The sequence below is a fragment of the Triturus cristatus genome, chromosome 6 (assembly GCF_964204655.1).
Source record: "Triturus cristatus chromosome 6, aTriCri1.1, whole genome shotgun sequence".
Lineage (NCBI taxonomy): Eukaryota > Metazoa > Chordata > Amphibia > Caudata > Salamandridae > Triturus > Triturus cristatus.
Genome location: NC_140589.1, coordinates 1,555,018,101 through 1,555,039,431, shown reverse-complemented (window position 1 = coordinate 1,555,039,431; position 21,331 = coordinate 1,555,018,101). Strand labels below are relative to the sequence as shown.

At 45.9% G+C, this 21,331-nt stretch overlaps 1 protein-coding gene and 1 long non-coding RNA gene across 3 annotated transcripts in view; one reads left to right on the top strand and one right to left on the bottom strand.

Annotated features, from left to right (window-relative positions):
* The window catches only part of LOC146821656 (uncharacterized), a 44,635-nt gene extending 28,156 nt beyond the window's left edge, over positions 1-16,479 (bottom strand). The window contains exon 1 of the long non-coding RNA XR_014962750.1: positions 16,346-16,479. This is a non-coding gene — a long non-coding RNA (uncharacterized LOC146821656). The remainder of the gene's footprint in view (positions 1-16,345) is intronic.
* KIF16B (kinesin family member 16B) overlaps positions 1-21,331 on the top strand; it is a 1,684,060-nt gene that overhangs the window by 399,364 nt on the left and 1,263,365 nt on the right. The window lies entirely within an intron of this gene.

Below are 21,331 nucleotides of genomic sequence, written 5' to 3'. Positions count from 1 at the left end.
AGACCTACAGAAGTCTTTGTTTTACTCCTGAGGAGTACTAAACTCAACGATACATCTCCTGAATTACACTGTCACTGGAGTGTAGCGAGAGAGACTAATTTATGGTTTACATTTCTTTACTGATTTTCGTACCAGAAAGTAACACAAAAAGACCTTGATATATCGTAGGCGATCATATGACATTGTCAAAAGTAAACAACCCTGGAAAATCTCCCCCTCCCCCATCTGGGCCACCCTTCCATTCCCCCTTCCATTCATTGTTGATCCAGTAAGTTGTGTTGACCAGCGTTCTCTCTCAAGGTGCCGCTGGTGTGGGATCTGTAAGTCTTAAGAGTAGTAAATACCTTGGGAATGTAAGTTCTCTGAATTCGGAGGAAAGCAGCGACAGAAATGGTTTCCAAATGTCTTAGAATGAGGTTCCTTAATTTTTTAGAGAAAGAGAAATGCGTTCCATGCCCAGGCTAAACCATTTGCGATGTAGCCACTCCAGGTGTGTGGGAAGCTGGGCGTACCCCCACTGTGCCAAAATATTCTGAAGGGCCGCTCCTAGCACCAGATCTATCTGACTGCCTCTGCGGGATTAAGAGGGAACGTGAGAGCATTGGGCAATCCCAAAAGAATGAAGGCCGTGAATCTGGGGAGCTGTGTGTTAAGGTGGACGTCCGTATCATTGAGTCTCTGTGTCCAGTAGTTAGCAAGCATTACCATAGTATGTGTGTCAGGGTGCCCAGAGAGCCACAATCCTGCATCACAGGGGATCCCTAGTAGGTTTTCCCTGTGAAGTCGGGAAGCCGTGAGGTACCAATAGGTGGCTATTTTGGTGGCCATCTCTACACTCGGTACGTTGCATGCTTGTGTCTGGCCCTATAGTTTATGGCCTCCCACTCCCGTTGCGTGTGTGTACGGCCTAGTTCTAGTTCCCACATTGTTTTCCCTGGCGATTTGGTAGCTGCTAGGGGTTGTCTTAATAGGCTATATAATTCAGATATAAGGTGGATATCTGAGGATTTGGATAACGGCCACCTTACAAATGCAGTTAGATGGGGCTGCGCCTGCGGCCGAACCTCAGAACGCATTACTCCATGTCTGATTTGTTGGTTTCGGTATCGTTCGGTTTCCGAGAGCTCCTGCTGTAGTTGAAAGTCCTCTAAGGTCAAGGGGCCGGTCTCTTCAAAGAAATGCCCAGTGGACCTACATCCTTCCCGAGACCACTGGGCAAAAGTTTATTCGCCCAGAACAGGGGTAAAGTCTGAGTTACCTACTATGGCTGTTAGTGGTGAGGGGAATGTTAGTGCTTTGTTCTCCGCGGCTCCGTCCCACGCCACTTAGGGAGCCCCTGTGATGGGTGATAGATAAAGCCTCTGAGGGAGTGCCTGCCGGGGAAGGAAGGTATCTCTCCACATCGCCTGGCCTGCTGTGGTAAATAATTTAATTACCGGTACTTAATTTGATGCGGAAAATTAATAAGAATAGCTCAGTAAAATAAGAGGCAGAATCCGTGGTATTAGAGATTCGGAACGGGCTTTATTCCAATAACAATTCGAATTGTGGGCTTCATATTCCATCACCACGGAGGTTCAGGAAGTGAAGGACAATACTTTATTGACAGGTAATCATTTTTATAGAAGAGGCATTACAGTGAAACAGATGCAGGAGGCGTAACAGTTGATAACAGAGATAAAAACATACATGCGTAACTAAAATGGGTGTAACTAGGCGTAACTAAAGAACGTCATTAGGTATGATGTCACAAATGGGTGGTTCCATGAAAGAATTTCGCAATGTCAGCAAAAATACTTGGCAGAGATGCGCGCGCAGCAGCATGACGTGTGATTTGACGTGCAACTAGGGGGAGAAGGGGATTTGACATTTAGCTCTACATGTGGAGACAAAAGTCTGGGGGGTCAAGTCAACCTAATCCCAAATCATATCTAATATCCTATGTTTAAAGAACTGTGTTATCCAAAAAGAGAGGTCTCTTAGGATAGAATCTTATTCTATACTGACTATACTGACTGTTAGTGCGTGTACAAGCGTCTAAGTGTCTACACTAGATGCAAGGGCAGAAATCTTCCATAGTAACAGGGCTATGAATTACTTGCATAAAGACAGAGAAGCCGGGCCCTTTGCTCGGTAGCTGGAAGAATGTTTACTTAAGCTACTAGACAGGAATGCATTGGATGAGGAGCGGAGCAGAGCAGATAATCTTGAAGGTGAAATACAGTTTTTGGCAGGCAGACAGGCCGAGTCAGGCACCGTTAGCCGCGCAGGGAGTAGGACAAAGTTCATGGATACAGATGCGATCTCAGACTGGAGCTTTCAGAGGCAGAAGGCAGGAAAAGGCTTGGTGACAGAATTCGGGCCTACTCGCCTGAATCTGTAAAATGTGGAAAGTGAACCATATAAAGCCGGTGGCCTTTCATACTTAGGAATAGAATATCCGGCCCATTCATGGCGGATCTGAAAGAGGACATGTTGACGGTGGACGCACATGTGTTTGCGTCTTCATAACTGGAACTGGAGGGAACATACATGTACTTGTGACTTATACATGAAACCGTTGGGGTCCAAGATAGGGGACATAACTGATCATAAAAATCCATATTTCCACATTCCCTCCTTGTCCCCTACTGGCCCTTAAGAGATATCAATCTTCATCAATCCGTCGATCTGTTCATATAGCATCATTTGTTCTTCTTTCTTCTTCCGGGATGAATGAAATCTTGGTGGTGGAATACACGATGTGGCACACAGACCACAAATCGCTGGTCCACATTGTAGGCATAAGCAGCAACTGAATAGTATGAGAAAGCCAATACCTAGGAAGGATAGGACCCTCCATCCCCAGGCTGACAACACGCCCCAGAACCAACCGGACCAAGTCCAGGTGCCTGGACTCTGGTGTATCTGGCTTACAATCTTATGAAGGCGGGTTATGGCTTTATATACTGACGGCGAATTTTCTGGTATGAAAATGCAACAACTTGATCCGATGACCCTACAAGCTCCGCCCCTATCGGCCAGGATGACGTCAAGGACAAGACGATTTTGAAGCACAACAATCCGCATAGCAGACTGTTCTTCTGTTAAATTGCCTAAGGCGGAAATAGTTTCGTTCACTACTGCTTCAAGGGTTCTGGTTAATCTACGTATCAACTTACTATTAGTGACTGTACCTATATAGGGGAAGAAACCTTTATTGAAATCTGTGTATTTTTCCCATGCCGTCTCAGTGTAATCGACAATTGGGAGATCTCTCCGTTCTCTATTGTGTACTAAATGAGTATTTCTGTGATAATCAGGAGGAGCTAGGAAAACAGGTGGCAAAAGGAATCCGATGTAACAGGTACCATCCCAATCTAGAGGCAAACGTATATATGCAGTCTGACCACATACGAAGTAGGAATGGCGAGAAGCTCTAAATGTAGACTTGCCTTGATCACTGAATTTTATCACAGTGGTGCATTTACTATGGCCCATATGTATGGAACCATTCTTTCTTACACACAATTCACCTTTAACTGGAAATACTGACATAGCGGGCAAAATTGGTGCAGCTTCGGATTCAACATTCAGGATCATGAGATTAAGCGTGAAATTACCTAATCCGTATACTTCATTTTCTAGATCAGTTCCTGTTCTTTTGGGAAGTCCCTCCTTGTTAGGGTAGCAGACTTTAAGCAAAACTAGGTTCAGGTTTCCCCATACCCAATTGTCTTGATAAGCTACTGAGTTTGAATCTAAGGAATTAATTAAACTAAACCATGCTCCACAGGAGCCATTGTGTGTGAACGGATATGGAAAGAGAGGCAGAATTCCCTTATAGTTCTGATAGGGAGGGAGTCGGCCACATATCCAACAATTTGTAGCATTGCTAGTCTGATGGGAATGATGTAACATACTAATAAAAGTGTTATTGCGCAGCGCAAATCTATAGGACAACTCATGCCGGGGTAATTCACTAAAAGAATGTTCAGCAGTAACATTGTAAACATGTTTAGAAATAGGATAATATATGTGCAACAATATACTTGCAGCGATTATTAAAAGACTTAAGAAAAACAAAATTAATAACGTCACTGTGCAATGACTACGCAGTGATTTACAGTACGCATGCTTTTTCAACTGCATCTTTCGGTTTCTTTCTCTATTCAGGTCTAGGGGATACATGTCAGAGACAAATTCGACCGATTCACCTTGGAGAGGACTTAAACAATCAAATTGTCTGACTTATTAGACCGTAATTTTAGTTTGTATAGTTCCTTATCGCTTTGTTCAACCAAAGGAAGCTTTGAGTCAATCGGTGAAGACACGCGAGGTATAACGTTTACATCAGACGGTAGTCCATGAAATTTCTTGATATGACTTGAATGTAACCATCCTTTGCGACCTTCGATCTTCACGGCTGTCCTCGTGGTGAGTAGTACAAGTTGAGGCGATTTCCACCTAGGATCCAGCTGAGTCTTCCGGTCAAAATTCCGCACTAACACCAGGTCCCCGGGAACTACGTCATGGGGTTTCACCTCGGTGTTGTCGGGAAAAGCTGCAGCTACCTGTGAACGACAAGATTGTAGTGCAGACATCAAGGAAGCCAGGTAATCTGTCAGCATATTACAGTCAACATCAGTTATTTTGCGTGGTATAGGCGTCCCCCACATATTTGGTGGTCTGCCAAAGATCACCTCATAAGGGGATAGCCCTGTTCGAGAGTGCGCTACCATTCTCATGTAAAAGAGTGCAACTGGTAAGGCTACTACCCAATCGACACCTTTCTCTCTACATATTTTGGACAATCTAATTTTCAGAGTTTGGTTATGTCGTTCCACGAGACCTGCTGCCTCGGGGTGTCGGACACAGTGAAATTTCCATTGATAGCCTAACAAAAGTGAAACGTGTTTCATTCGTTCGGATGAGAACGGCTGGCCGTTATCTGAGTAGACAACACGTGGTAAACCGTACCGTGGTAAGAATTCTCGAACCAACTGTTTGGCAGTAGTCGGGGCAGTGTAATCTGAGACCGGGTAGGCTTCTGTCCAACGGGAAAGAGCACAGACAACTACGAGAACATATTTGAATCCTCGACATCGTTCCATCTGGATATAATCCATCTGGAGGACTTCAAAAGGGTGATCAGGAGGCTGAAATCCACCCTGTTCTACGGGAATGCTTTTACCTGGGTTAAACTGACAACAGATCATACAGGTACGAACTTTTTGTTTAGCTGCTGCTCGTAAATGTTTGTTGAACCAAATGTGTTGAATGCTGTCTAGCATAGCTTTTTCTCCTAGGTGCGCTGGACTATGTATAGTGTTAATGATGACTTGGACCATTGAGTCGGGAAGAAACCATACAGATTTTTCCTTCGTCATCCATCCTTGATCCGTTTGGATCCCTCCTAATTCAGTCCATTTCTTTATTTCATCTGGTGTAGCATGTGTCTGTATGTCAATTACGTCAAGAGCGGGATCCTTAACTGTCATGCAATGTGTCGGTGTCAGGACTATTGTCTTTGTCATGTCAGTTGTGTGAGTTTGAGCAGTCTGTTTAGCTGTTCTGTCAGCTAGATCATTGCCTTGGGAAATGATATCAGTAACTTTCGTATGAGCTTTACATTTCATAATTGATATTGCAGTGGGTAGATGTATTGCATCTAATAAGGCATGAATGAGGGGTCCGTGCTGAATGTGGGCACCGTGAGAAGTTAAATAACCTCTCTCTCGCCACAGCACGCCGAAGTCATGTACAACTCCGAATGCATAACGTGAATCAGTGTATATGTTGACTTTCTTATTTGTGGCTTGAATACAGGCTTGTGTCAGAGCGATGAGCTCTGCTGCTTGAGCTGACAAGGTATTTATGTAATTTGTTTCAATGACTTCAGTGTCTGTTGTGACTGCATACGCGGCCACTAGTTCTCCTGTACTTGTTCTCATACATGAACCATCTACATACAACGTCAGGTCTGGATCTGACAATGGGACGTCTGTCAAGTCTTGTCTGGGTTTCGTCGTGATAGTAATAACTTCAATACAATCATGTGCTAGCGGGTCTGTTCCGTTTACTGGCAAAAGTGTGGCAGGATTCAATGTACTAAAACGTCTGATTTCTATGTGTGGCTGAAACAATGTTAATTCGTAACCGGTAAGTCTTGCTATAGTCAAGTGTTGTGTTTGTGTGCGGTTCAAGAGAACCTCTACTGCGTGTGGTACTTGTACTGTCAATGGATGTCCTAACACTATGGCATCGCTTTGTCTGATTGCTAAAGCTGTCGCTGCCACTGATTTCAGGCACGCAGGCAGAGCCTGAGCTACGGGATCTAATGTACTAGAAAAATAAGCACATGGTTTGTATGATCCTGCTTGTTCCTGTGTGAGTACTGACAAGGCAGTACCTTCGCGTTCTGTAACAAAGAGCGTAAAATGTTTATTGTAACATGGTGTTGCTAAAACAGGTGCTTGACATAAAGCTTTCTTTAGGCTTTTAAAAGCTTGTGTATGTTCCTGAGTCCAAGGGAGGACAGTCGATGTGGCCGCCTCTTGTGTTGTCAACTGAATGAGTGGTTTTGCTAGAAATGCATACTGAGGGATCCACTGCCTACAATATGAGGTGAGGCCTATAAAAGCCCGTACCTCCTTTTGTGTCTTGGGTATTGGCATGTTAGCAATTAACTGGATGCGATCTGACGTAAGCTGCCTTCCCTCCTTGGACAGCGAGTGCCCAAGGTAAACAACTCGCTGGACACAGAATTGCAGCTTAGAAGGGGACACCTTGTGCCCCTTTTCGGCCAAAAATTGTAAAACCGTCAGTGATGCTTTTTCACATTCATGTTCGCTTCTAGCGGTGATCAGCAGATCATCGACATATTGAAGCAGGGCAGTGTTGACTGGCATGTGGATACTGTCAAGTTCTCGTTTCAGTGCTTGGCTATAGATGCTGGGGCTTTCTGTGAATCCTTGAGGTGCGCGTGTGAATTTAAAGCTTCGTCCATTTAAACTAAATCCGAACAAGTATTGGCTTTCCGGATCTATTGGGACGCTGAAAAAGGCATTCTTGAGATCAATTACAGTAAAGAATGTTGCTTCGGAATCAATGGCTGTCAGTAATGAAGAAATATCTGGGACTACGGGGTATTGTGGTACAATACATTTATTTAATTCGCGCAGATCAATAACCAATCGATATACTGGCGGGGCTTTTGGATCAGTTCGTTTAAGAATCGGAATTATCGGGGAATTACATACATTGGAGTCGGTTTCCACAACCACTCCTTGGGTAATAAGCTCGTCAATGATTTGCAGTAAAGCCACTACAGCATCTGGGGGTAACTTGTATTGTCGCATTCGTGGTAATACCACTCCTGTCTTTAGTGTGACTCGATATGGTGTAATGTTCATGCAACCAACATCTGTAGGGCCTTGTGCCCATAAATGTGTGGGTAAAGTCTGCAGTCGGTGATCCATGTCTCGGGACACATAGTGCCCTTTGAAATCACGTAAAAACAATCTTACTCCTTCCGGAGAACAACATATTATAGCTCCTAGAGCTTTCAATGTTTTTATACCTAACAGGTTTTCTGGACATGATTTAGTAAGCAATAAATCTGTAGTTCGTGTCAAGGGACCAATCGTAAGTGGAAGAGGCTGTGATACTTCGTTAATGATAGGTTTTCCTGAAAAACCAAGGGAAATATTCTGTGAGCCTGAGAGGGATGCCCCTGGAACTTCACTACGTTTTATGGTTGTTCGGCTTGCCCCTGTATCAAGTAAAAATTTTCTATCTTGGCCTAATAGTTCACTGTGTACATAAGGTCCTTCTTGATCTACAGGGACCTCGATAAGGGGTAAGCCAACTTCCCTCTCTAGGCTGTTTCATGAGTATCGTTGATAATCAGGATAGTCATACTGTGCGGTCTGGTACATCTGTCGTGTCGTTGTTTGTGTGGCAGCAATAGGCTGCGGTGGTGGAGCTGGCATAGACTGTTGCGGAGCTGGCATGGACTGTGCATGCTGCGGGGCTCCTTGTTGGTTCTGATCCTGTCTAAGTGGCCGTGGTCTTTCTTTTGTATTACCTATGGCGATATTATGTTTTAAAACTGGACAATCGTGTACATAATGACCTGGCTGTTTACAATAGTTGCATGTCCCTTTTACAGAACCTGCTGAAACACTGGACTGTGTCATACCCTTTTTATGACCGTCAGCTGGAACTGTCTGGGAAACTAGCATTTTCATTTTCGTGTCTTTCATGCGTCTTTGTTCATGTTCTTGTTCCTCTCTAATTCTATTGTGATGGTACTGTAGCATTTGTAACATTTGTGACGGAGTGTTACCTTGCCAGGTACTCTCGAATTTCAATACTCTATTCTTAACTTGGGGCAAGGAATTTTCGACTAATTTTGTCACAAACAGATGTGGATACGATTCGCTACTTGCTTTTATTCCACTATTTATACCAAAACATTTTTCGAATCGGGCATAGAAATCACTAGTGTCTTCATCTTGCTTTTGTTTACAGGCTGAGATTGCACCCCAGTCTTCCTTTTTCGTAGTTAATAAACGTGGCAGTACCTGTACTAGTAAACCTGGTAGTATTTTGGTCTTTTCCCCAAGCCCTAAACCTGGACCTCGAGCTGTTTCTTCGTTTTCTAATGCTGTCCAATCTATCTTTTGGTCTCCCACCTCCCAATCCTTTTCTTTGAGTTTTTCGTAAATGCCCGCAGGCATTAATACCTTCAATATTTTCATAATGTCGGGATAGGTATACTCTCCCATGAGCAACATGTCTTTAATTTCACGGTGGAAACCCGCTGGGTCTTTGTCATGACTGGGTACCACTTTCTTCATTTCTAATAGTTCCATTTTAGATATGGGTGTGTATACAAACACACGTTTAAACTGATTGTCATCACCTTTTATCGGGTGCACTTCGCGTAAGGGATTCTGTCTATCCATATAATACGTCGTTCTTTCCTTGATGGGCAGTGAGACATGTTCGGGGCATACAAAAAGAATGTACTGCTTTCTGGATTCTAGTATTTCTCTAATTAACTCAGTACCTGAACCTCTCCATTTATTCGTGAGTAATTCAGTCAATATATCAGGTAAGGGACCAGGATCGGAGTGTTGGCTTTTATATAATATAAGGAGTTGTTGAATCATGTAGATACCAGCTAAACGCTGTTCCTCTGGGGTGAGGTTCAAAAACGTGTGTGGTAGTGTATCATCACTATATTTTCCGGGACTGTCAACCCAGTGAACGGCTGACCTGGCTAATTCTTGTTCGTCCATAGAATCGAGTATATGATAACCCCTTCGTTCTCGGAGTAATTTGTCAGCGGCTTGGAACGAATGTTCGGGGGACCTTATATTTATTATAGGTGTTTGGAAATTTCTGTTATTATCTGGACGTATCGGACGTATCGGATCAGTAAAGCATCTATTATTATTACAAGATCTTCCTCTACCTACATAGGCCATGGTTTCTAACTGTCCTGTGGGCAGTTCTAATTCTTCCTCCTCCTCGTTTTGTTCAGGCTGGTCTACCGCTAATCTTTCTTCGTGTATTCGTTCTACTTCTTTGCGGATCTTTCGGCACATAGCTACTATACTTAATAGTTTATCATGTCTCCCCTCTGATATATTCCGACTCCATGTGGTAAGAATTCGCATTTCTTCCGGATTTACCCCTGGTCGGTCTTGATTTCTGATCACACAATTTATGAGGAAACGTAACAGTTCCCCCTGTATCTCCACTTTCTGGTACTCCATGGCTCTATTAATACTTTCAGAATCTCGCCCTGACTGGACAAAGTGATATATATTTTCTAAATGTGTAGTCATTCCTGGTAGCCTCCCTAAATATATTGCAGCTCGTCGGATACGTAATGATGCCAGCAGCATTTCGTCCTCTTTGCCGGGCACAGGGTCATATCTACAATCTACTAGAAGTTCCTTAAGCATGTCGGGAGTTACTAGTTTGGGCGTACGTTGGTGGGCTAATTCTTGAAAGGAAAGTTTATTTACTCTGGGTGGCGTGGAAAAAATGTTTGTTGTACCTCCTGTAGCACCGCCTGGGGTGCTGGATGTGAAAGGATTCGTTGAACGTGATATAGCAACCATAGGTGTGGGTACAGCTGTAGAAACAGATGTGCTTGCCGGAACTTGTGTCGGAGTTTGTTGTTGCGGAGGTACAGACGGAGGGTCTTGGCGTTGAACCCCCTCGGCAGGCGGTCTATGTGGTGCAGTATTAACATACTCGGGAGCTGCGTCGTCTAAATAAGAGGAAAGGAAAACATCTTCTGCGGTTCTGGGATGCCCTTTGGGATGTGCTTTTATCGGGAACAATGGAGGTGGCAAGTCTTTTGGTATCTCCGGAGTAGCCTTAGGCAACCCTTCGGCCAGAAGAGGATACATACCATTCATAAGGGCATTTCTTTGTCTGTCTACTTGTTCTGATTTTACTCGGGTACCTTCTTCAATTAATAAATTTTCTCGGACTTTATTTGAATTCTCCTTACTTTTCTCTTCCTGTCTGAGTGCTTTTTCTGTACGTCTATATGATTCTTTACGCCATAATTCAATGGCATCTTTCTGTGATTGTCTAGCTTTCTTTTTCCATAATTCTTCCTCTACTTTCATGATGCAATCTGCATCCCAGGTCCCAGCTGCGGGCCACCTCTGACTTTCTGTAACAGTTGATAACAGAGATAAAAACATACATGCGTAACTAAAATGGGTGTAACTAGGCGTAACTAAAGAACGTCATTAGGTATGATGTCACAAATGGGTGGTTCCATGAAAGAATTTCGCAATGTCAGCAAAAATACTTGGCAGAGATGCGCGCGCAGCAGCATGACGTGTGATTTGACGTGCAACTAGGGGGAGAAGGGGATTTGACATTTAGCTCTACATGTGGAGACAAAAGTCTGGGGGGTCAAGTCAACCTAATCCCAAATCATATCTAATATCCTATGTTTAAAGAACTGTGTTATCCAAAAAGAGAGGTCTCTTAGGATAGAATCTTATTCTATACTGACTATACTGACTGTTAGTGCGTGTACAAGCGTCTAAGTGTCTACACTAGATGCAAGGGCAGAAATCTTCCATAGTAACAGGGCTATGAATTACTTGCATAAAGACAGAGAAGCCGGGCCCTTTGCTCGGTAGCTGGAAGAATGTTTACTTAAGCTACTAGACAGGAATGCATTGGATGAGGAGCGGAGCAGAGCAGATAATCTTGAAGGTGAAATACAGTTTTTGGCAGGCAGACAGGCCGAGTCAGGCACCGTTAGCCGCGCAGGGAGTAGGACAAAGTTCATGGATACAGATGCGATCTCAGACTGGAGCTTTCAGAGGCAGAAGGCAGGAAAAGGCTTGGTGACAGAATTCGGGCCTACTCGCCTGAATCTGTAAAATGTGGAAAGTGAACCATATAAAGCCGGTGGCCTTTCATACTTAGGAATAGAATATCCGGCCCATTCATGGCGGATCTGAAAGAGGACATGTTGACGGTGGACGCACATGTGTTTGCGTCTTCATAACTGGAACTGGAGGGAACATACATGTACTTGTGACTTATACATGAAACCGTTGGGGTCCAAGATAGGGGACATAACTGATCATAAAAATCCATATTTCCACACTGCCATCGTTCTGCCCATGAAAAGCCAGTGCTTTTCTGACTCGGCACGAGTTCATTTGAAAATGTTTTAATCTGGGACGCCCAGTAGTGCTCCCGTAGGTTTGGCACCTCAAGGCCTCCTTATTTTGGAGATCTGTAACACAGATTTCGGTGTAGTCTGGGTCGCTTAACGGCCCATATGAATCGCTCTACCTTTTTCTGCAGGGAGCACAGTGTGCCTGGTGGGGGTTGTAGCAGCAGTGTCTGGAAAAGGAATAATATTTTGGGTAAGATAGTCATTTTCACTGCCACCATCCGACCTAGCCAGGACAGTGTGTGTGGGCTCTCCAACGATGCAGGTCTGTCCGTATTTGATTGGTTAGTGTATTGTAGTTCAGTGAGAGAGTGTGCTGTATAGATGCAGTTACCTGTATCCTGATGTATGATATTGCCTCGGGTGCCCATTGGATAGGGTAGGTGCATTAATTAATTAAGCTAGCATAGGATCTTTGAGGGATAGATTGAGAGCCTGGGATTTTTTTTATGTTAATCTTGAAGCCTGCCGCAAGGGAAAATTGCTCTAGTTCCATCAAAAAGGCCAGAAAGGGGGTCCGGGGGTCTTCTAATGTCGCAATCACATTGTCCATGTATAGGCTAAGGGTGTGTTTGCCCCACCCAAAGCGTATTTGTTATAAGGGGATTGTCGCGGGTCCTCTGGGCCATTGCCTCCGTATATAGAGCAAAGAGTAAAGGAGAAAGGGGGCATCCTTGCTTAGTGCCTCTATGAATGGGAAATGGAGTAGATGTGTATCCATTAACTCACACTGTTGCCACTGGTCTAGTGTAGCTACTTAGGACCCAATCTATGAACCTGGTGGGGAGCCCAAAGTGTCGCAGGGTTTCTCCTAAATAGGGCCAGTGCACCCTGTCAAACGCTTTTTCTGCGTCGACAGAGAAGCATGCGTGCGGCGTCAAAGCGCTGTGCTTTCTCAATTATTTGTAGTAAGCTCTTGGTATTCTCTGCTCATTGACGATTAGGAACAAAGCCTGCCTGGTCCTGACTTATAAGGCCAGGAAGACGAGGGGAAAGCCATGAGGCCAGGCTCTCAGTGAACAATTTAAGATCCACATTGAGAAGAGAGATCGGCCTATAGGAGGCACACTGGCACTGATCCTTACCGGATGTAGGTATTACAACCACAGAGGGTTCAAGCATTGTTGAAGGGAGTGACGATGAGGCCTCTATGACGTTGTACACCCTGGTGAGAATGGGGGCCAGGAGGGGGCAGAAAGTCTTGTAAAAAAGGGAAATGAACCCGTCCAGGCCTGGAGATTTAAGCAGTTACTGTTTTGAGATGGCAGCTATTACTTCCTCAATTCTGATAGAGGACTCAAGAATCTGTCTGCTGTTGTGTTATAGTTGCAGTGACACTTTTCCGAACAAGTCACTGAGCGAGGTACGATACCCGTCGAGTTAGCAATACCGGAGCTCATTACCCCCTGATGAAGGGCTCCCAGTAGCCCGAAATGCATTGGGACTATTAATTTGAAATATTATTTGGAATCTTCAGCTCCATTGTTTTCAGATTGAATTCATGTGGATTGCAAAGACCATTTAAAGTGAATAAAATCAATTCATGAAAAAGGATTAACCCGCTTTAGACTGAATCGGTGTAAATCGATAATCATTTTCGCTGTGCATTGAGGGGACCCCCCCAAGGGAGGTGCTATCTTCAGTCATTACCCACGCTCATGGATCAGTAAGCGATACCTGATCTGCACGCACAACTCAACGAATCTGGAAGGCAAAAGTTTTATTTTTCAGTATTCAGGTGTGCATGGACCATTGTCTTGTATAGTTGCAGTGGCAGCATCTTGTATGTACTGGGTAGGGACTTCTGGTGGGAGAGTTTGAGCTTTATAAAGCTCTGCTAGTATTGACAGGATGTATCCACAATCTGCTGATCCGTGACTTTCTTCTCCTGTCGGGGTAAGGATCGATGTGATCCCTGTTGTCTGTCTGTGACTCCTCAGTCTGTTGGCCAGTATCCTCCCGCACCTATCTCCCCGGTGTAAAAGTTATGGCGAAGTCTAAACGCTGCATACTCTGCTCTGTCAGTATTTAAGGCATTTAATTGGGCTTGTGCAACTTCTAGCTGCCGCCAGACTCTTAGGGGGCGCCAGTCCTCTGGTGTAGTGCTCCAATTCCTGCGCCTGCTTTGTCAACAGGTCTCTTACCGCTATAAATCTTATTATCTGTGGCTGCAATGGCAATAAATTCCCCCGTAACAATCGCTTTCAGGTCGTCCCAGAGTGTAGCTACGGGAGTCTGTGGGATATCGTTTTTCACTAGGGAGTCTTGTACTGTCTTTGAAATCTGTTTGATCACCTCAGGGTAATGTAGTAAGGTATCTCTAAGGCGCCAGAGTAGTGGCACGGGACGTGTGCCTTGTAAGGAGAGAGCTAGGATTACAGAGTGGTCTGACAGTGAGCGGAGTAGAATTTCCGCTTGTCGAGTATGGGATAGTATACTTTGCATGCCTAAGAAATAGTTAATTCTCGCATATGTTTTATGGGAGTGGGAGTAGAAGGTAGATTCCATGTCTGTGGGGTGCATGGCTCTCCACATGTCCGATAGACCCGCTCCCTGTAATGTCTGATGTCCGTCCTCGGAGAGAGCCCCTGTTTGCCCCTGCCTTTGGGCCGATCTGTCAGGTGCATTATAAAAGGCCAGGTTTAGGCCTCCCCCCCCCATTATTAGCATCCTGTCGGGGGATCCAATAATCTTTCACTGCGTTTTGAATAAATCCCTCCTGACCCTCATTTGGGGAATAGACCAAGCCTATCAAGATAATGTATGAGCCAACCAGAAGAGAGTAGGCTAATGGTCTTCCCTTGAGTTCTGTCTGTTTAGGACCCAGTTTCCCAGGAAACTTAATAGAGATGAGAATGGCTACCCCTGCGGTTTTGGTGGACAGGGAGGAGAAGAGCTGTTGGGAGAAAGTTTTGGAGCGGAGCTATGCGTATCCCCGTGGAGGAGACGAGTTTCTTGGACGGGCAAATGTGTGCTCCTGAGTGTTCAAGATAGGAAAGTATGACACGGCGTTTGATTGGACTGTTGAGCACTTTGACATTTAAAGTGATTATCTGAAGAGTTTGTGTCATTACGGCAGTCGTAAAGAAAGGCTGAGGAATGCAATATTGGTGGGAGGGGGATCGCTGTAGCCTTGCAATAAAGGGGATAGTTGACTCACGCCTGTGGCTCGGTAATAGTGCTGCCCCTGCGATCTGGCCTAGGAAATGCGGGGGAATGAGGGGACCCAACATACCCAAAACAACACAACAAACAGTTAACATTACACAAAATGGGTGGTGTGACCCATGGAAGAGGATGGACCAAATCAGAAGTCGTACCCCCTTTCCTTCCCAGCCCACCCCCCCTCTCGAACAGACTAATAAAGGACCAGGAGGAACATAGATCTGTGTGGCTCCGGTGATGAGGGCTGGCTGCATACCACATTATACAGTAACGCTAGTGAAAGAAACACTCTCCTACGTTATTCTAGCCACCACCCCTGTAATCTGAGACAATGTACCCTTTGGCCAGTCCCTTAGGCTACGGAGGAACTGCACTAAGAAACATTACTTTTTTGAGGAATCTGCAGAACTCCTGATGCGTCTTACTGAAATGGGCTACCCGGTGATCCTACTAAAAAAAGCACGTAAACGGGCATTGTTCTGTCACAGGGAGTTTCTGTTAGAGCCCAAACAAAAGGTGACTCCTGAGCATGAACGGTTAATTTGCGTCCCAACCTTCTGCACTAGAAGTAATGAAGTTAAAAAGATCGTCAACCATCATTGGCAACTTGTGGCCGATGATATAGGTATCCCTGATCCTCCGATGCATGCATTCAGTAAAGGGAAAAGCATAAAGGATCACCTGGTGAAGTCCTTACTTCCCACACGTACCAGGGACAATCAACTCTCACTCTGGAATATACCGCCGGTCAAGGGCCATTTCAAATGTGGCAAGTGCAAGGCTTGCCCCATGACCAAGGAAATCAAAAGTTTCACGCACAATGATTACACCCAAACTTTACATGATCACACCAGTTGCAACACTATGGGGGTCATATATTCCATATCATGTCCCCGTGATTTCCTGTACATTGGGCAGACAACACAGAAAGTCAAGACTTGCTGTGGGATGTTATAGAGAGACGGACCACGAGGATATTTGGAATGGGCGCTGTGTTCCCCTTATTTATTATTTTGGGTTCACGGACAGTAAACAAATAAACAAAAGGAACGGTGTAGTTGTCTCCGTCGACGTCTATCTGCCGCCAAGGTAGATATGGGATCACGTTTCTTCTCCTTTCCTGGGTAAGTTGGCACGTGATCCCCTCTCGTCGGTTTGTGATGCGGAGTTGGGCCAGAAACCGAAAACAAAAGAAGAAAGGCACTGGTCAGTGCTTTACGGTACCACAGTATATAACTAGGGTTACACCCGTGTTGGAAGTTTCATATATTCGGAGTGAGGGTCTCAGCGTGAAGGATATGGAACAGGACCATCACCAGAAGCAGAAAAGGGGGGGGGTTAGAGGCGTAGGCGTGGGGAAAAGGGAACCTCGAGTTCTCCCGGAAGGTCTAACACCTTGCCCCTTCTCTACCCTGCTGTTTTCCTCTGTCCCACCCCGCTCCCGATCCCCCGAACTCTGGCACGCACCTGTTCGAGCCACGTCCCTCCCGTGGGGCCGTGGCGTCCTCCTCGCGATTGCTTTGGTCCTCTCCTCTCGCACCGGACTCCAGACGGGCTTCCAGCACTGGTTTCCGCGTCTCCGTCGGTCGGGTCAGTCGGCACTCGTTCTCTTCCGGGTTCGACGTTCCGTCCACGTCATTTGGAGGCTCCTTCTTGTTGGTCTCGGGGGCGCGGGACTCCGCCCCCATGAAGAAAGGGGTGGGAGGAACAGGCCAATCCGCGTCAGCTTCCTGGTTCGTGGCGGGGAAGTTGTAACCACCAGAGGGCTGGAACGAAGAAAGAACGGGGGGGATCAAGGGAACCATTGGGTAAGGTCTCAGTGACTCTAGGCACTCCCCGACACTTGCATACTGCAAAACTGCAGTAGAATAAGATGCAAGGTACTGGGTGCACCCCTGTTTGAGCATTTCACTACGTTCGGACACTGCAGAGAGTCTGAGGTGGTGGGTCATTGAGAAAGTAAAAGTAAATCCCTTGGGGGGGGGGGGCAATTTCACCAACACCCTGAGTGTTAGAGAATGCAAATGGATACATACCTTTGACACTACTCATAGAGGACAGAATGAGGATGAGGAGATTGTTAGGCATGTAGCCACCCTTGAACAATGGCTGATGTTATCCGTTTGTCGTCAGTCTGGCATATTCCCATGCCAGCATGATCTTCCAGTTCTTGGTCAGTATAAACATTTGCTCTCTGCAGACAGTTTTTTTACTTCACATTCATGTATATTACACTGTAACTGTTTTGTGTTTTGCTATAGTAATTATTTTATTCTTTCCCGTTTTTGTACATACACTAATTGTTTCATTGAATTTTTCCGTCTATCGTGTATATTGTTTACAATCTATGTATGTTTATTGCCTTTGGAGTGATGTTTGCTATTTTGAAACCAATAATTTGGCATTTTGTCTTATTAATACTAACCGCTGTTTAGTTACGAATCCAGCCCAATGGTGTGCCTTTTTAGCATTACGGTACATTTAGACTGGCCACACAAGTCTTTTCTCCCTGGCTCTTCTATGCCAAGAAGCCAACCGTGTTCTTCGAGCGACATGCGGCACTCCGCTTGCAACATGCACGCGTATCGTTCACATGACTGGGTTCCCTCATTTACGGAAGCTACGCTCATCGGCCAGTATCCTGCAAGACCCCGACGGGCTCGGGGCGTCCGTATTCTTTACTGTGACCTGACCTTACCTGAATTTGAAGGTATTTTTCGGAAGGCACACAGTCTCTTTCTTCAGTCTCCTTTCTGTACCCATGTAATTACAGACCTATGCGACCATTATTTCCCTTATTTATTTTCATTTTTTGTTCAGATAGTAAGGGTGATTGCTTCCCCTATCAAAGGTGACTTGATTCCTTCTTCCTTAATTATAACGTCACTTTGGATGTGTTCATTTTATATTGGATTTGGGTTTTGGATATCCCCACGAACATCTAATTAATTTTGATGTTTCGATTGTCACACTCTGCATGGCTACGCGGGTAAGTGTTTTTTATTTGCTGTTTCGCACCATCATTCATTTTTTGAGAACTTACATTGAATTTACCATTCCATTTCATTTCATTCAGAGACTACCCATCCCCAGGAGCTGTGATCTGGTTTGGCCTTAATAGGTGCCAGAAATGGGTCAGTAAGTCAGGCACCCACTTGACATTCCCTCCATTTTAATTATTTACCATTCGTCAGTTAACTTTGCGTTTATTCTCCTAGGGTGCCTAACATACAGTCCCCTGTCCTGAAGAAGACCTGTAAGCGGAGGTTTAAAGTTGCCCTCTATGCAATAAGTCGGGTTTAAACGTCGACAAATACCCCCAACCCTGGGCTTGTACTAAACTATACTACCCTGACCGACCATCAGATGATGTTGCTTTGAATTTCAAAAGATGTATATATAAAAACGATGACCAAAAAGATGCATTTTGGACTGGCCAAATACACTGGTGTATGTTTCACTAATAAGCAGTGTTGATTGTAAAATTGTTGGACTTACTTTTGTTTAATTACTTTCACTTTGAAGTTTCTTATACTCAACAGCTTCATACACAAGTACTAATTCTCTGCACCCCTTTCGTTGAGCAACCTTCCATTTTGTATATATTCAGTAATGTCTTTACCTCCTTTGTCTATTTGAAAATATATAAAACAAAGTTTTTCTACCAAACAATCAGTGGGGGTCTCTACTTTCTCCTTGGTGCGGAATTTAAAATGTTTCTTGTGGTTATGTATTAATTACCATGTGCTGATTATTCGAGCAACAAACTGTATTTGTATACTCTCCTTTGACAGAGATTGGGGTACACCATTAGTCTGTAAGAGCTTATTTTAGTGGGAAGATTTGTTGAATCTTCCCGTTCAAACGTAAGATATGTCGGAACAGGTGTCCCCAGGAGTACGGGACTTTAATGTCGCTAAGGTGGGATGTGATGGGCCGGAATGCCTTCCTTTTTTTGCAGTGTGGCGGCAGCGAGGTCTTGAAAAAGAGTAGGCTGTAGACCCTGGTATTGAACTGGGTGGCTGTCTCTTGCTTTTTACATAATGCGTTAATTGGAAATTGTGAACACACGTGAGAATGTCTGCGGGGGGAGGAGGTGATGGCCTCTTTGGGCGCAATGTCTTGGCCCTCTGCTCCGTGCGTGATCCCCCGGATGCATATAGTGTTGCGCCTTGATCGGTTTTCCAGATCTTCGGCATGCGCTTGGAGATCTAGATGTTGATCTCTGAGGCGGATCACCTCCTGCTGGAGCTGTTCAATCTCCTCGTCGCGACTGGAGCTTTGCGTTTCTATTGTGTCGACCCGTTCCCCCAACACGTCTACATCTTTTCTAACTTCTCTAATCTCTTGTGCCAGTTCCGTCTTCATGGTTTTCAGGTCTTCTCACAGGGAGGCAAAGAGTGTTTCATTGAAGAGCGGGTGACCAAGGCTTTTGCATCTCCCGGGTCGGAGGGCTCCTGCGTTTCTGGGGCTGTATGTCAGAGCCTGGCATTTTGAGAAAATCTTTGACTGATCGGTCTTTTATCCCTTTGTTGGGTGCCATTGTGAAAGAGAAAGGAAGGCGTCACAGATGGATGTCCCGCCTGCCCCCCATATGGACCTGTTTGATGGCTGAGAGAAGTGCTTTAAGTCCGCAAGCCAGAGGTGGGCGCCCTTGTATCCCAGCGTTGAGCAGAGGAGAAGGGGGGAGAGAGTATCCCAGAGCTGTGGATCTTAAGTAGGTAATTGGATCAGGTAAGTGAGTGGGAGGCAATAGTGGTGTCTTCCTGACTGATCTTGACCAGCGGGCCGTCTCCTCCCCACAATGGGGGGCCTCGACTGGTTAAGGCTCTTTGTCGGCTTGGGGCTTACTATCGTAGCAGCCTGGAGTCTGGGAATGGTACTGTGGAGCCTCCACCTCTTGTCTAAGTGTTCTCTGAGCCTCTAGGATTATGGGCTCCCCAATGCGCTGCCAGGCACCTCTGTAGAGGCTGTTTGTTCCCTGGTGATGTTTGAGCTGGCCCCCCCCTGCCACGCCCCAGTCTCGAGTGAACTAAGTCCCAGACTCTCTGTAAATGCAGTGTTTGGGGCCTGGAGGGCTACCTCAGGCTGCAGGGAGGGTCCCAGTGCTGGGACAAGGGTGGTAAACACAACTCGCCCCTTGGGTTATGCAGAGCAGGGCTAGCTCCGACCGGTCCAGTTCTGATCTTCGGGCCACTCTCCATCGGTGCCCGATTCTGTCTGGGGCTGCTGCAGTCCGTCGATCCTGGTGTATGCCCCTCAGCGGAGCTCAAAGTCCAGCGCTCGGGGGAGACACCCAGCCATGCATCTTCCTGTCTCGGGGGCCAGGCTCTCTTTGCCCCAGAGAACCGGTCCGGTGGACGAGTTAAAGCTGGTGGAGGCTAGCCGTGGTCCGCGGCGGTACTGGCGCTGCCCACTTGGGCCTATTGGCCGATCGCGGCAGTCGCGGGCCAAGCCCGAATGGCCCAGCCTCTCCTCAGCATGCAGGCCACCTCCAGATCGCTCCGTCTGGCCCTCACCTCAGGTCAGTGCTTTACAGCCATCCAGCACGGCGTCCCAGCCCGATGGCTGACAACTTCCCACGAGGCCGTTATGCACTCTCCTCAGGGACAACGGACCCCTTGTCGTTCTCGGCCTCCGGGCGGTCTCGGTCGTCGCCAGCGCCCCTGGGGGTGGGGGGTGTTCACCCACGGAGCTAAAGCAGGTCCTCCGGCCCAGCTACACTTCGCTTGGGCGGTGGGCCCGGCCTGTCAGAGGGAGTGACGAGCAGGCACGTCCTACTCGGTCGCCATCGTGGCCATGCCCCCAAGACCCCCACGTCCCCCCCGCCCTGAGACTCTCATTTTTCAATCTGATTTAAATTTGGCTGAACTTTGCTTCATGTGCTTGAACTGGCTGAACCTACTTCTCAACAATCTCGACCACAAAGACCAAAGGCCCACTATGCACTTGAACCTGCCGATCCTCCTTTTTGACAATCACCACCACCAAGACAAAAGAACCCACTAGGAGCACAAGGACCACACTCACAAGTCAAAGTGACAAATGCTAAAGTCACGGCAAAGTGTTTCTTGCAAAACTAAACACAGTGAGAATGCCTAAATATACCACATCAGGAAGACATGCACCCATTCTCTATCACAATCATTAGGAACCCCAATCCCTCTCTAGCAATCACTTTGGACAGTAGGCTAGATTTCTTTAGTCATATTAATATGTCATCAACAAATGCAAATTATCAACTCAACTCAAACTTTTGTGGGTATCAAACCTTCTCTCAAGGGCTAAAATTATTTATACAGACGATTCTCCTATCCAGACACGATTATGGGAATGCTTTTCTATTCAGTATTGGCAAAACCCACCTAGCTCCGATTAAAGCCTCAATAGTGCTGCTGCTAGTCTGGCCTCAGGAGTTGATCACTTTGATTGTATTCAAACCATCTTGGCTAC